Raw genomic sequence first — 14,216 nt, forward strand, 5'->3', positions numbered from 1 at the left:
ACAGGTTGCACATAATGTATGGGTAAGCAATGGGTCTAAAGTTTTCTGCCAACTCCGTAGGTTCATTCTTGGATATGTATGTATGTATGTATGTATGTATGTATGTATGTATGTATGTATGTATGTAAGTCATTCAGTTTTATTTCAGGATTTCTTGACAATAGAGAAAGAGCTCCTTCGTTGGAATTTCAACATCAACAACAGAGTATTTTTGTGTGTATGTATGTATATATACAAATTTGTATGCTTTGTTTTATGTATTTATTCTCATGCATATAGTTGCATATCTAGACATGTTCATATATATTTGAATGATAACTTCTGGAAAGTTTACAGATTTTTACAGTTCCAGTGATTGATTGGATCTGTAGTCTTTGAATTCTCCTTCTGGTTTTGAGAAGCCTTTTCTCAAGATTGTTATTTAGGCAGTGTGTTACATATCCCGGGCCCCAATAATTATGTATGTATGTATGTATGTATGTATGTATGTATGTATGTATGTATGTATGTATGTATGTATAAAATATATGTTTGTGTATTAACGCGTGATTTTATAAAGGCAGTAAGACCAACTGAGGTCATTGGAATATAGGAGTTGTATTATATGTATGTATGTATGTATGTATGTATGTATGTATGTATGTATGTATGTATGTATGTATGTATGTATGTATGTGTGTATGTATGTATATGTATATGTTTGTATATGTGCGCATGTGTGTGTGTGTGTCTGTATAATAATGCATATATGCTGTGTATGTGTGAATGTGAGTTTCGACATTGTAACTGGGTTGATCAGGATCGATGGTTCTAATCTTGACAAGATTCTGGGAGAGTAGGCAGTAGTTCTATCCACGCAGCCGACCAACTAAATATCTCATGCGATTTTTGTCTCTTAACGCTGCACGACAACGATTATCTACAGTGAAATGAGTCGGCTTGCATGAGGCACTTAAAAATATGTTTAACTCATCATCAGACAGTAAAATGATATTGTTGCTCATTCCTGTTTGGTCGTTCACCTTCGCAATAAAACTTTGAATATTGATTATGAGAACAATGTTTTAATAATCGATATTGTCCTCTTTCTGTGATGCTTCAAGTGTTTGGCATAAAAAAGTAGTCACATGTTCTGTAATCTATACCACCCACATACGGCAAGTTTCTTGTGTTTCAGCTGTCAGATGTTTAATATTCATTAAACTTCTGTTTTATTGATATCAGTGAGGTTGTATTAGTTTGTCTAGTAGTATTTTTTTTGCTTTATTTTGTTTTTGTTTTGTTTTGCTTTTGTTTTTGTTTGTTTTTTTTACCGAAATTAGCTTTACGTTCTGTGTGATATGATCAGCGCTGGGTTACTCATTAAGCAAAATAAGCACGTGCTGAGGGCATCAAGAGAAGTGAGTACCACAGAAATGGTAAATGGCTTACGGCACAAAAGAAATCCATAAAACTTGCTCAAAAAAATTCGAAGTGGTTTATATGACCGGAAATATAATTTCGAAGTGTTCATGGTGTCATAGTGAGGATCTGATCAAATACTTTGCAGTCAATAATGTATGAAAAACTTTTCAAGTATAAATAGATTGGAAGTACGGAAAAATAAATATTTTCCATCTTATTGTTAGGCTTGTTTCATTTTGAAAAATATAATCCTATTTTATGGTTTATCATTGTTTATATCTTGAATTACACATATATGGGAGGCACCAAAATCTTAAAAGTGCTTAGGACTTCTATGGATCTTAATCCGGCCCTGGATATGATGGGAGAGCGTTTTGTTCTATAGAAAACTCTTAACATTTATTGATACAGCACGATTAGATAACGTTTGAACTATCAGAGTCACCAGTAATTTCAGATGCAGTTAAAAGCGGAAACACAATTTTCTTTACATTGCAGTATAGTCACATTTCACTATGTGAAGAAGTTTTAACCTGAATGTAAAGTTTTAACCTTCCAAGCGGAGAGTTCAGAACTCATTAGCTATTACCTTGTCATTATTTTATATGTTATCACCAATGTTCCTCGACGACCTTTCGAAAATGTATGTAACTTGTTTGTAACATCCATGTGTAAATATACCCATGTATAATATGTCCCCATGTAAATATGCATATGTTTTGGAAGATTTTGAATATGATTCAAAGTTGTATATATTTTGGTAGTGATAGAAATATTTTCTTATTTCCTATTATTTTGGCATTTTTGTTTACAGCCTTATTAACAACTTTCATCATGTATTGGGTTTGTCCGGAAATTCGGGTTGTCCGAAAGTTCGTGCCGATTTATAGTAGCTTACCTTTCGACTTATTTTCGAACATGGTTGAGTCCATAAAATAGGATTTGACTACACCTCCATTTAGAGCACAGTTTTAAGCTATCTTTTCGTGGAAGAAGGTTTATGTTCCTACAACCTGTGTTAATTCTGTAACCCTTTAAAATGGAAGATAAGAAAGTTCATTTTCGGCACTTAATGCTTTGGGAACCAGACAAAATTGCTGCAACTCGGCTGGGATGTGTGATCCCACCCTCCATATTCACCAGATATTGCTCCTTCGGATTTCCACTTATTCATCTCCTGCAAATAGTCTTAAGGGTAAAAATTTCAATTCCTTGGATGACGTAAAAAGATACCTTGATGAATTCTTGCATAAAACCACCTCAATTCTGGGAAGAGGGTGTTTTCAAGTTAAAGGAAAGATGAAGACGCATTGTGCAACAAAATGGCTCATATTTGGTTTATTAAATGTAATGGCAAGTATTTATTGACCTTTTTCTTTCATTTAAAATCGGCACGAACTTTCCGGATAACACAGTACATCAGTGTGTCGCTCCCTTTTTACCCTTGCGTAACCCTTAGAATAAATAACATGTCTCCTCAGGACCCCTACACAAAACAAAATTACATCATTATCTTTCTCATATTTTTTTCATCGTATTATCACATGGTAAATATCATATATATGTGTTATATCTTTTTGATATCATAATAGGTTAGATAGGATGATGCCTATTATTAACAGTACAATAACCAAAATGTTGTGCATGTATATGTTGTGCATGTAATATTACGATTATGAAATTAAGCATTAGCTTATCTCACTCTTTCTCGCGGAACCCCTAGGAAACTTTTGCGGAACCCTAAGGTTCTGGAAGCCCGGTTTGAAAAACACCGATGTACATTTTCAACATTGCTCCGCGAACTCTAGTATTATCGGGTACTCTAGTATTATAACAGTTCGAAAGTTGTTACAATCATCAACACCACACACACACACACCCACACCACACACACCCACACACCATACACACACACGTAATATTTTATTGTTTTGTAGCCAATTCGTGTTGTAACCAGCAATGTTTGTAGCATTTAAGCTAACACCATTTCGATTGTAACACTTGACTGTCTGTAACCAACAGTTTGCAACCAACACTGCCTGCATATCATATAAACTATTTGTAAGACTTGTCTGTCACACTTTACAGTCTATAACACAACACATACTGTAAGGGTATACTGTCACAGACTGTAACACCATACGAACTGTCCACCCAGCCTATTTTGGAATTTGCCTCGGCAACCAACATAAATGTGTATCATAAATGTGAGGAAATGCTTCGCGACTGGACGAAAGGAAAATGAAAGGGCCTGCCGTTTGGAGTTCCTATGGTTTGGCGAGACCCCAGGGACCACACAAGCCACTGTTATTTTATATGTTCAACACAAAAGATGTTGGCAAGAAAAATAGGTGTAAAGTATCTTACCCCAATATTCTTTCGGCAAGTAAACCTATTATGCACTCTGAGACACCCCCAATTCCAGTTTTCCTTTGGTTTACCTCTTCCTAAGATGAAGCTAAGGAACAAGAGTACGAGGTTGATAACGAAGATCAATAAATTATTTAAGAATTCTAAGACCCCTTTGATGGTACCGAAAAATCAATTCCTCAACAGTTTAGCCAAACAGAACGGAATGATTTAGTTCGTGATTTGGAACTCTCCAAGGCTGCAGCTGAGATTCTCGCGTCCGGACTGCAAGTAAAACAGCTATTTAACCAAACTGAAAAAGTTTCTTATTTTTGAAAGCGAGACCAGATTCTTCTGTCGTTTTTTTTTTTTTTTGTTTTGCTTTGTTTTTCAGAAGAAAAACGTTTTGTTTACTACCACGATATTCCCGGTCTTCTCCAGGAATTAGGAATCCCCTCGCACAGTTCAACTTACTGGTGACTATTTCTAGACAGTTCGAAGCGCCGCTTAAAGTGTGTTCTCCTACACAACAGCAATTCTTATGGAGCTGTCTCGGTTAGTCACTCAGTGGGTTTGTAAAAAGATACAATGCCATAGAAATGGTTATTGACCAACTAAAATATCATGAGCACAACTGGACCGTTAGTGTAGATTTGGAAGGGGTCAATTTCCTCCTCGACCAACAGAAGGTTTACACAAAGTATCCTTGCTATCTCTGCATGTGAGACAGCCGAGCTCGAGAGAAAAACTAGATTCAGAAAAAGTAGTCCATTTGTGAGACTCTGAAAACAGGCATGTCCAAATATTGTGAGTGATCCAACTGTCAGCCAAGAAAAATTGTTTTTCCCACCACTCCATATAAAGCTTGGCTTGATCAAGCAATTCACTAAGGGTGATGAAGGTTTTCAACATATGGTCTCTGAATTTCCTGGTTTGTCATTCTTGAAGATCAAAGCAGGTGTGTTTGACGGACTCAGATTCGTACCCTTGTACATGACGAGAATTTGTCGGAAAGATAATGACAAGACAAGACAGCATGGTTGTCATTCGTAGTAGTCATAAAAAGTTTTCTTGCAAACAGAAAAGTAGAGGACTATGAAATTTCTTGTAAATAATATGCTGTCGGCTTTCTGTGATCTTGGGTGCAACATGAGAGTTAAATTCCACTTCCTGCATAGTCATCTCGATCAATTCCTTGAAACCTTGAAGGTGTAAGTGATGAACAATGGAAGAGCGTTATCAAGAACGATAGGATAAAACATGATGGCAGACTACTGCTAGAATATTAACGAGTTCTCCCTGTGTAAGTCTTCAAGCGCAAATTCTTGCCTGAATAAGATCTATTTGTGTTTTATCTTCCATCCTAATCAGTTTCTCAACTATGTACACCTATCTTTGTATATAATATATATTTTCAACTGAAAAGTAGATGGCAAAAAAATACTGGTACGTGATAACATTTATTTTACTCAGAATCAAAATCAGAAATATCTTTATAGCCTAATTCTTTTTGTAGCATACTAACTCGTATATATGAATAAAGTTAGAATCTCAAAGCATAGATATTTGTTCTTTTCCACCTAGGTTGAAGATAGTATATCTAGAAATTTATCAACTGGATTACATCATACCTCAGGAAATATTCGAATCACTGTCTGTTTAGTCAGCGTTAAACTATCAGTTTAACGGATTTTTCTACCTGGCATTCGGTGCTTGGTGCCTGTTGTCGATGATGCGCATTACACGCCAAAATTGTACGATAAAACAGACCCATCCGCTGGTGCAAACGAAATTTCGTCAACCGATATTATCCTTGCATTTTTTCTATCAAACATCTATGCGAGATGATTTCTCAGAACGATTAAGGCGTCCTTAACACATCCAAATTAAAATAGATGTAGCAATTAACATTCGTTATAAAGATTGGTCCGTCGCTAATAGCTAATTTATACACACACACACACACACGGACAGATAGATAGATAGATAGATAAATATATAGACAGATAGATAGATAGATAGATAGATAGATAGATAGATAGATAGATAGATAGATAGATAGATAGATAGATAGGTAGGTAGATAGATAGATAGATAGATAGATAGATAGATAGATAGATAGATAGATAGATAGATAGATAGATAGATAGATAGATAGATAGATAGATAGATAGATAGATAGATATGTTTCTTTATTAGCTTCACAGGGCTGCACACAGATAGAACAAATTACAAGGTAGAGCTTTTCTTTTGGGGTAAAAAAAAGGGGGGGTTCGATCAAAAGGGATCGTAAAAGGAAAGAAAGAGGACAAAAAAAGGGAGGGGTTTTAAAAAAAGGGGGAGAGGAAAAAAATTGATCAATAGGGATCGTTATCACAGAAATGTCAATATGAAGTGTAAAGGGGAGGACAGGTGAGGTTTACCCGTGGAAAGAAAAGCGTACGGAAAAGACCACGGTAACCTCGGTCAATGAAATCACATGTTATATTTCTTTTTTTTTTTTTGGCAAATAAGCAACTCTCTGTATTAAATTTTACGGTTCATAGAATCATAGTCAATGTGGCTTCGTTATTCATACGTGCCATCCTTGCTACATTCACCCATCTTTTTTTAAAACATTCGCTAGACAAAACTTGCCTCTCTACTCTCACTTTCCTCTTCAAGTGATACTTGAAGAAGTTGATGAGAGATTGGCCAGAGAGGAAAATGTTTGTCTCTAATCCTTTCAGGCGCGTTCACCAGATACATTCTTTCGCCATAGCCACAAGTATGATAAAAATAGCTCTTCCTTCCCGTTTGAAGGAAGGAGTGTGACGATTAACGATAGACTCGGCTGATAAACCGACACGTCCCACACGTGACAGCAGTCGTTCGACATAAGTCCACAGGTCGGAAATTGTTGGACACTGCACGAGTGCGTGCAGAGCTTTTCGTCGCTCTGCCCGCATCTCGGGCAGGTCGGCCCCGTGTTTCTCGAGCCATGCCTATAGAGCTTATCCCGAACGGGTAACGCTTCTCGGTAGCACCGCCAGGCCAGGGATCTCTGGAAGTTATCCATAGGTCCCGGGCCGAAAGTCGTTTGAAACAGGCGAGTCGGGTATTCCTCGTCGACGCCCAGGTTTGCCCCAAGATCGTCGTCGTACCTCCCCTCCACTAATCCCCTATAGAATGTTTTGGTTGTGTTGAAGTCACTCAAGGTCGACCCGGGACAGCAGAGTTGCTTGAGAGCAACGCGACACTCGCGGTGCCATTCGCCCTTCCTCGGCCTCTTTTTGATCCACGACTGCAGTTCGGTCATGGAGACGAGCTGCGGGAAAGCGTGCCTCACAAACGGCGACCACACCTGTTCACCGTCGTCTACATAGAGCCAGAGATGTCGCAGTCTCAGCGCGTGTCTGCGCATCATCAACCAGGCATGCCCAGCCCTCCTTTTAACGGGTGTTGACAGCAAATGGATCGCCTGACCATCGGGACGCATCCTTTCCACAAGAAGCGGAAGAGAATGCGTTCTAGTTTGGTGATGGTAGGGTCGGGACTAGGTACGACGGTCAGGCGGTAGTAGATGATGGACGCGATGTACGCGTTCGCCACCTCCGCCCGACCTTTTAGGGACAGTTTCCTCTCGGCCCATTGCTGGGCGAGAGTGACCACCCTACTCGTTATCTCGTTCCAGTCCTTCTCCATTTGGAGGTCCGGACCGAACCAGACCCCGAGCAACTTAACCGGGCCGTCTGTCCAGCGTCCCACGACGGAGGTACTGGTGGACGGCATGGGTTTGCTTCTCCAGGTGCCGAGCCGCAAGCCCACTGATTTTTCCCGATTGATTTTTGCTCCTGTCACCGCTTCGTAGTCTTTCAGTGTCTCGCCGACCCGCTCGATGTGCTCGTGGCTTGACACTATGACGGTGACGTCGTCCGCGTATGCAGACACGCTCGTCCCGCATCCCAATTCTCGCGGGATGCCCCTCAGAGTCGCCAGCTTCCGCAGTAGTGGCTCAAGAGTCAATACGTATAGAAGCGCCGAGAGGGGGCATCCCTGACGGACCGAACGTGCAATGTCGAAAGGTCTCGATAGATGTCCATTTACGCGAATTACCGAACGGATGCCTCTGTACAAGGCAGCTATCCAGCCGCGGAAGACGGGACCGAAACCAGCCGCTCTCAGGACTGCCTCCAAGTATCGATGGTCTACCCTATCGAAGGCTTTCGATTGATCCAAGTTGATCAGGGCCCCACCCATGCCAGGTTCGTTAACTACCCTGTCTATGATGTAACGCATCAGATGGAGGTTGTCATGGATGCTCCGGCCCGGTACGGCACACGTTTGTGCGTTGTCGACCAGTTTCTCGATGACAAGCGCCAACCTCTTGGTTAACACCTTTGTCAAAATGTTCAGGTCTGCATTGAGCAGGTGATCGGTCTAAAGTTATCTATAATGTTCCCCTTGTTTGGATCTTTCTTCAGCAGAGTTACAGCTCCTCGACTCACAAACCGGGTATTCTCCCGTTTTGCTGCCAGTTGCAGTATACCGCTGCCAAGACGTCTCCAAACAAGTCTGGCATACAATTGTAAAACTCGTAGGGCAGACCATCCAAACCCGGCGATTTGTCTCTCGAGCATTCTGCCATCGCGTCCCGCACATCCGCCGCCGTGATGGCACCTTCGCAGCACTCTGCCTCTCTTGCCGAGAGTCGTGGTAGGCTGTGCAGGTAGGCACTGAAGTCCACCCTGCGTTCACGCTCACCACTCGTCCCGTACAGTCGGGCAAAGTGCCGCTGAAATGTCTCGCACATCTTGCTGGGCTCGAGCAATTCGCGCCCCTGTTCATCTACCAGAGACCGAATGGTGGCTTTGTTGCCCTGCTGCGCCTCGGCCACCCGGGCCTCCCTCGCGGCTCCAACACCTTCCATCCTTAGAGCACGCATCCTAGCCCTGACAGCACATCCTTCGTGTTTGGCGTTGAAGTGTTGTTCAAGGGCCAACCTCGCCGCCAAAACGTCGGATGTGATGCCACTTCTTATTGCCTCTTCTAACTTCTTAACTAACTCACCCTCTACTCTATTTCTATCTACGGCTAGTGCCTTGCTATATCTAATTGCTTCCGCTTTTACTGCTCTCTTGAGGCGAACCACCATTTGTTGTTGACAATGGCTCCCGTTAAAGCCCTTTTTACTACGTGTTGATTCTGTCTCTGAAACTTGTCTGGACGGGAATGATGCGTTCAGTTTCCAGTACCCAGGACCCTGTCTATGTGCCTTATCTAAGTCTAGCGTACACGTCACGAATTTGTGATCCGTGTAGCTGATTGTGTGGAATTGTGGACATCCTAAGTTATCCTTGTCTGCTGTCCTACACAGTATCCTATCTAGATACGATCTCGACGACCCACTGCGGTTGCTCCATGTCCACGTTGGTGCATTTGGGTGGTCGAGTCGGTACCTGTCAGACAGTTGGAATCGTCTAAGCAGGTCTCTGAGGCATTTGCATCCCCTTCTGTTTTGTCTCTCCCCACATAGTCTAGATGTGTGTCCAAGGTAGCATTCCAATCCCCCACTAAAAGTAAAGGACGAGACGTTCCCAAGAATACTTCTAGACGTCGAAAGAAATCCGGCCGACCTGTTAAAAGCGGTGCGTAGACTGATACGAGTCGAAAAGCGCACCATTGCTGCCGTCGACATCCAGAACGATCAGTCTACCCTCCGGGTCTACGAATATCGTCTTGACTTCGAGATCCAGGCTCTTGTGAAAAAGTACCGCGGTGCCACTACCGCCCATCCTCGGCAGACAGGGAGCAAAATAAATGTTAAACTGTCCGCCAAACATGGACTTTAGGGCCCGTGGCTCGTGGAGTCTGATCTCACTTATGGCTATGATTCCCAAATCATGTGACTTGATGTCATTTAGGAGGTATCCTTGTTTCCAAGGAGACCCCAAGCCACGCGCATTCACACAACCAATTTTGACCATGATTCTATTGGGGTGTGTGCTTTAAAATACAAAAAGGAATGTACAGAGAGTTACTTACTTGTGTCGAAAGTTTTGGCTTCCTCGTTCTTTGATGTGTCTTCGAGGAGGTTTTTATAAAGTTTTCGGGAGAGATATTTTTGGAAACCCCCTACAGCATTTGGGAAGAGGGCTTTGAGTTGTGGTGTTGTGTTTGTGTGATGTGTAGTATTTTGATGTGTTTTGGGTGGTGTAGTGCGTGGATGATTGCTATTTTTAAGTCATCTTCACAAATGTTTTTGTAGCCTGTGATGTACTCCATTAATTTTGGAGTCTTTGGTGTCTATCGCTGATAGCATTGTGTGTGTTTTTGTGGTGTTGGTGCTTGTTTGGTTGTGTATGGAGTTTTCAGGGTTCAGGTATCTCCCTGCTTTGGTTGCGATTTCTTTGTTTGGTCTTTCTTGATCTTTTTCTTTTACCCCCTGTGGCTATTTGCCATTCTGTCGAACTTTCATCGTAAAATGAAAAGTCTGACGAATCAGCCGGGGGTAAGGGTAAAGCGTCTGGGTCTGTTTGTGCGGTTGTAGATATTGTTGTGGTGCGCGGGGAGGGTGTTGCTGGGGGGTTTGTTGTGGTTATTGTTTCTCCTACATCCTTAGTGCTTGTCTTCTTCGTTGTTATTCTCGGTGTTGGAATTGGTTTAGTTGTTGTTGGTGGTGATGATTCTGTTCTTGGCGCTGGTGTTGGTGTTGTTTGGTTGGGTTGGCTTGTTCTTTTTTGTTTTTCATGCATTTCTGCATACAGCTTCTGGATTAGCCGTCCATATTGTGGTGTGGGCAATAATGCTGGCTTTTGTGGTTTTTCCTGTGGCTGTTGTTGTTGTTGTAATTATTTAGCGGCAGATTTGCACTCCTTTTTGAGGTGTACCTCACTGCCACATGTATAGCATCGTGGCCTTCTGCCCTCGACTACTACGTACAACTTGCGGCCATCCGCAAGATGTACGTGGATGGGAATTTTGTTGATGTCTTGACTTATGTGGAAGAGAAACTCCATTCTCTTTCCCAGCCAGTCCTTGTTTTTCGAAACAGCGATATCTAGGATGTTTAAGTCCTCTATTTCGGATGTTATGGCGGATGTTATTCACAGTGTTGTTGTTACTTGGGGGACATTATTGATAATAACCTTCGTCACCTTCTGGCCAAGGTAACTCGGTGTCATCGTTAGTTCATCAGAATGAAGGGTTATCGTTGAGAATTTCTTCGCCAACTCTTCATTCTGAAAAACCACCTGTACGTGGGCGAACAAGTTCGCCCAAGTCACATAATCCTTGTATCCCCAGATGGGGCGTAGGCACTTTTCTATTTTGTCTGTGCTTGCCTTTTCTGGACTTTTATTTGTTTTATTTGTTATTTTATAAACAATGGTTTTCTTTTTTTCTTCATTCAGTATGTGTTGTGGTATGTGTAAGAGTATTTTGCCGTTTTCATTGGTGATAAGGTTTCTGCAATCTTTTATTTGTTGTGTAGTAAACGAAACTCTTGTTACTTTTTCTTTTATCGCCTCGGCGAAGTTTGTTGTTGTTTTGTTATTGTTGTTACTGCCGGTGGTGTTGGTGTTGATGGCAGGGGTGTGGGTTGTAGGTTTGTGGTTGCTGATTATGCAACTAGCAAGGGGTGGAAAATTGTCTGCGTAATTTGGTCCTGCATTAGCGCAAATTTCGGCATTTCGTTTGGTTGTCGTTGTTATTTTTCACTTGTTGGTGATGGAGTGAGCAGTGGTTGAAGGGAATTGTTGTTGTCGTGTTGTTGTTGTTGTTGTTGTTGTTTGTTGTTGTTGTTGTTTTGTTGTTGTGTTATTGTCGTTCTTGGTGACGGCGGTGGTGTTAGTGGTATTAGTAGCATTGACGGCACGGTCTTTGGTGGCGGTGATGGTGATGTTGGTATTGTTATTGGTGGCGATGTCTTTAGCAGGGATAGCAGTTTTAGTAGCAGATGCTGCCATGGTGTTGTTGTCGGTGTTGGTGGTGGACTCACTGGTGGTGTTGACGGTGCTTGGCCTTGCGACCTTTGTTTTGTATTTGTTGCTGTTGTCGATGCTGATGGTGGTGGTGGTGGTGGTGAAAGCGGTGGTGGTAACAGTAGTAGTCTCTTTGTTGTTCTTGTTAGAGGTGGTGGTGGTGACAGGGCTGTTACTACAAGTGGTTGCAGCGTTTATTCCAAAATCATTTATGTTTGCACTTTGCGTGCATAAGTTCTTTTTTTCTCCTAGCGTTTCCAGACTAGGAAAATGGTGGTCGATAGAGGAACGCGACCATCGTTCTAAAATACAATTTCTCGACATTTTCAAAATGTCGAAAAGGAAATTACACAAATTAAATAGGGTTGAAACTGCCCCTAGGGGCGAATTCCTCCCTTGGAAAAGCACTCAAACGAAAGTTGGGTGCCTTACACACCTTATTTACAAAAATGTACACAAAATATGGGCTATAGATAGTCAAAATAAACGATTACCTTCGGAGCCGAACTGACATCACGTCCGTCGATAAATAGATAGATAGATATAGATAGATAGATAGATAGATAGATAGATAGATAGATAGATAGATAGATAGACAGACAGACAGACAGATAGATAGATAGATAGATGATAGATAGATAGATAATAGATAGATAGATATGATAGATAGATAGATAGATAGATAGATAGATAGATATGGATATATCCAAAAACTGTTTTTCAGTACAACCAACAAATCTATTTCTGTCCTCACATTCTTACTCAGTCAAGTTTGTTACAAGTCTTTCCATGGTTTTGTTGTTTGTTTTGTTTTATTGTTTCTTAAAGTATAATCGCTTTTGTTTACTGTTAATAAAGTACTATTGAGAATGCCTTGAAACGGCTAATTACAATACAAACATCATTATCACGAAGTGGATCAATAAAAAAAAGAGTGACAAGTGTAGTACTAATAAAAGATTTATACAGGCTAAAATATCGATTTAGACGCCTCCCACATTGTCATTAGAGTAGATTACATGTGTTAAGTAAACTACATTGGATTCAACAAAGAGCTTTTCATAAAATGGAAGACGACGAGAAGAAAAAAAGAAACTGGAATTGTTCAGAGATGGCCGTTTGTGTGTGTGTGTGTGTGTGTGTGTCTGTGTGTGTCTGTGTGTGTGTGTGCGCGCGTGTGTATGTGTGCGTGCGTGCGTTTTGAAATGTAGGACAGCTATGAATAAAATGGAACAGGAAAAAGAGTAAAAAATTGTCTCTTAGCTTTGAACTATAATAGTATATAGTACGTGCATATGTATATATGTGTATGTATGTAGATAGAGAGATAGACAGATAGACATACAGATAGATAGATAGATAGATAGATAGATAGATAGATAGATAGATAGATAGATAGATAGATAGATAGATAGAAGCTTTGTTGATGATCCTTAATACTAACGTACAAAAAGTGAGATCAATAACAATATACCTCTAAGAGTTCCGTAACCCTGCTGCCAATGAGATGATGTTTCGTGGATAGTTTTCTAAGAGATGCTTCCCTTAACATAGTGAAATGCTACTTCTCGTTCAAATATATATTTTCATGTTATAAAATGAATTTTCAAATTACGCGTGTGCGCGCGCGCACATGCGTTTTTGCGTTCACATGCATGCGCATACACACTCCTGCATACACACTCGTGCACGCACGCTTGTTCGCGTGCGCAACATTCACGCTATACATATCATTATGTGTTTCTCATCTAAGGGCCATGTATGATTCTAATTAAAATTTATGCGCAATAAATTGCTTACCTTAATATATAAAATCCGTTCTGTCTGGCTGTCTGTTTGTGCGCTTATAACTCGAGTTTTGTTCATTCGATCGCGCTGAAATTTTAGACATAGATACATGAGAGAGCGAGGCGTTCCGTAATCTAAAAAGATTTTCAAAATTTTTAGTTTCAAAGTGAGAATCGCTATTTTTGTAATCTTTATGTCCTGTTTGTTCCGCCATTAAAACAACCAGTTGCTCAGACAGCCGGCACATACCATTTCACTGGCAACAAGGGGAATACAGGATGACAGTCAGACAAAACCGTCGCTATGCTGTCTGTCTTCTTTCCTCTCTCTGAGGAGTTAATAATCTTAATCTTTAGTTACAGTTTCTCATTCAAACTACATAATAGGCAGGGTGTTTTGAGGGAGATTTGACTGCTATTTCTGCCAGGTCTAGCTACCATGTAGAGATCTCCCTCATTGGCTTATACATATATATATAATATAAATAAAACACTTAAAGCAACAGGCATCAAATACAAAAGCCACGGTCCATGCAGTGTCATGGGTCAAAAAATTTCCAACTTCTTACCTAATGCGAGCCCAGAGTAATCTGTTATCTCTTACACTATTTCAGTATTACGTCCCTATTGTAATGTGAGATGCTGTTCTATATATTATATATTCCTTATGCTTTCCAAAACCGAGGGGTATCAAAAGATTCAGTACTATTTTGGC

Source organism: Octopus sinensis, linkage group LG9 (assembly GCF_006345805.1).
Source record: "Octopus sinensis linkage group LG9, ASM634580v1, whole genome shotgun sequence".
Classification (NCBI taxonomy): domain Eukaryota; kingdom Metazoa; phylum Mollusca; class Cephalopoda; order Octopoda; family Octopodidae; genus Octopus; species Octopus sinensis.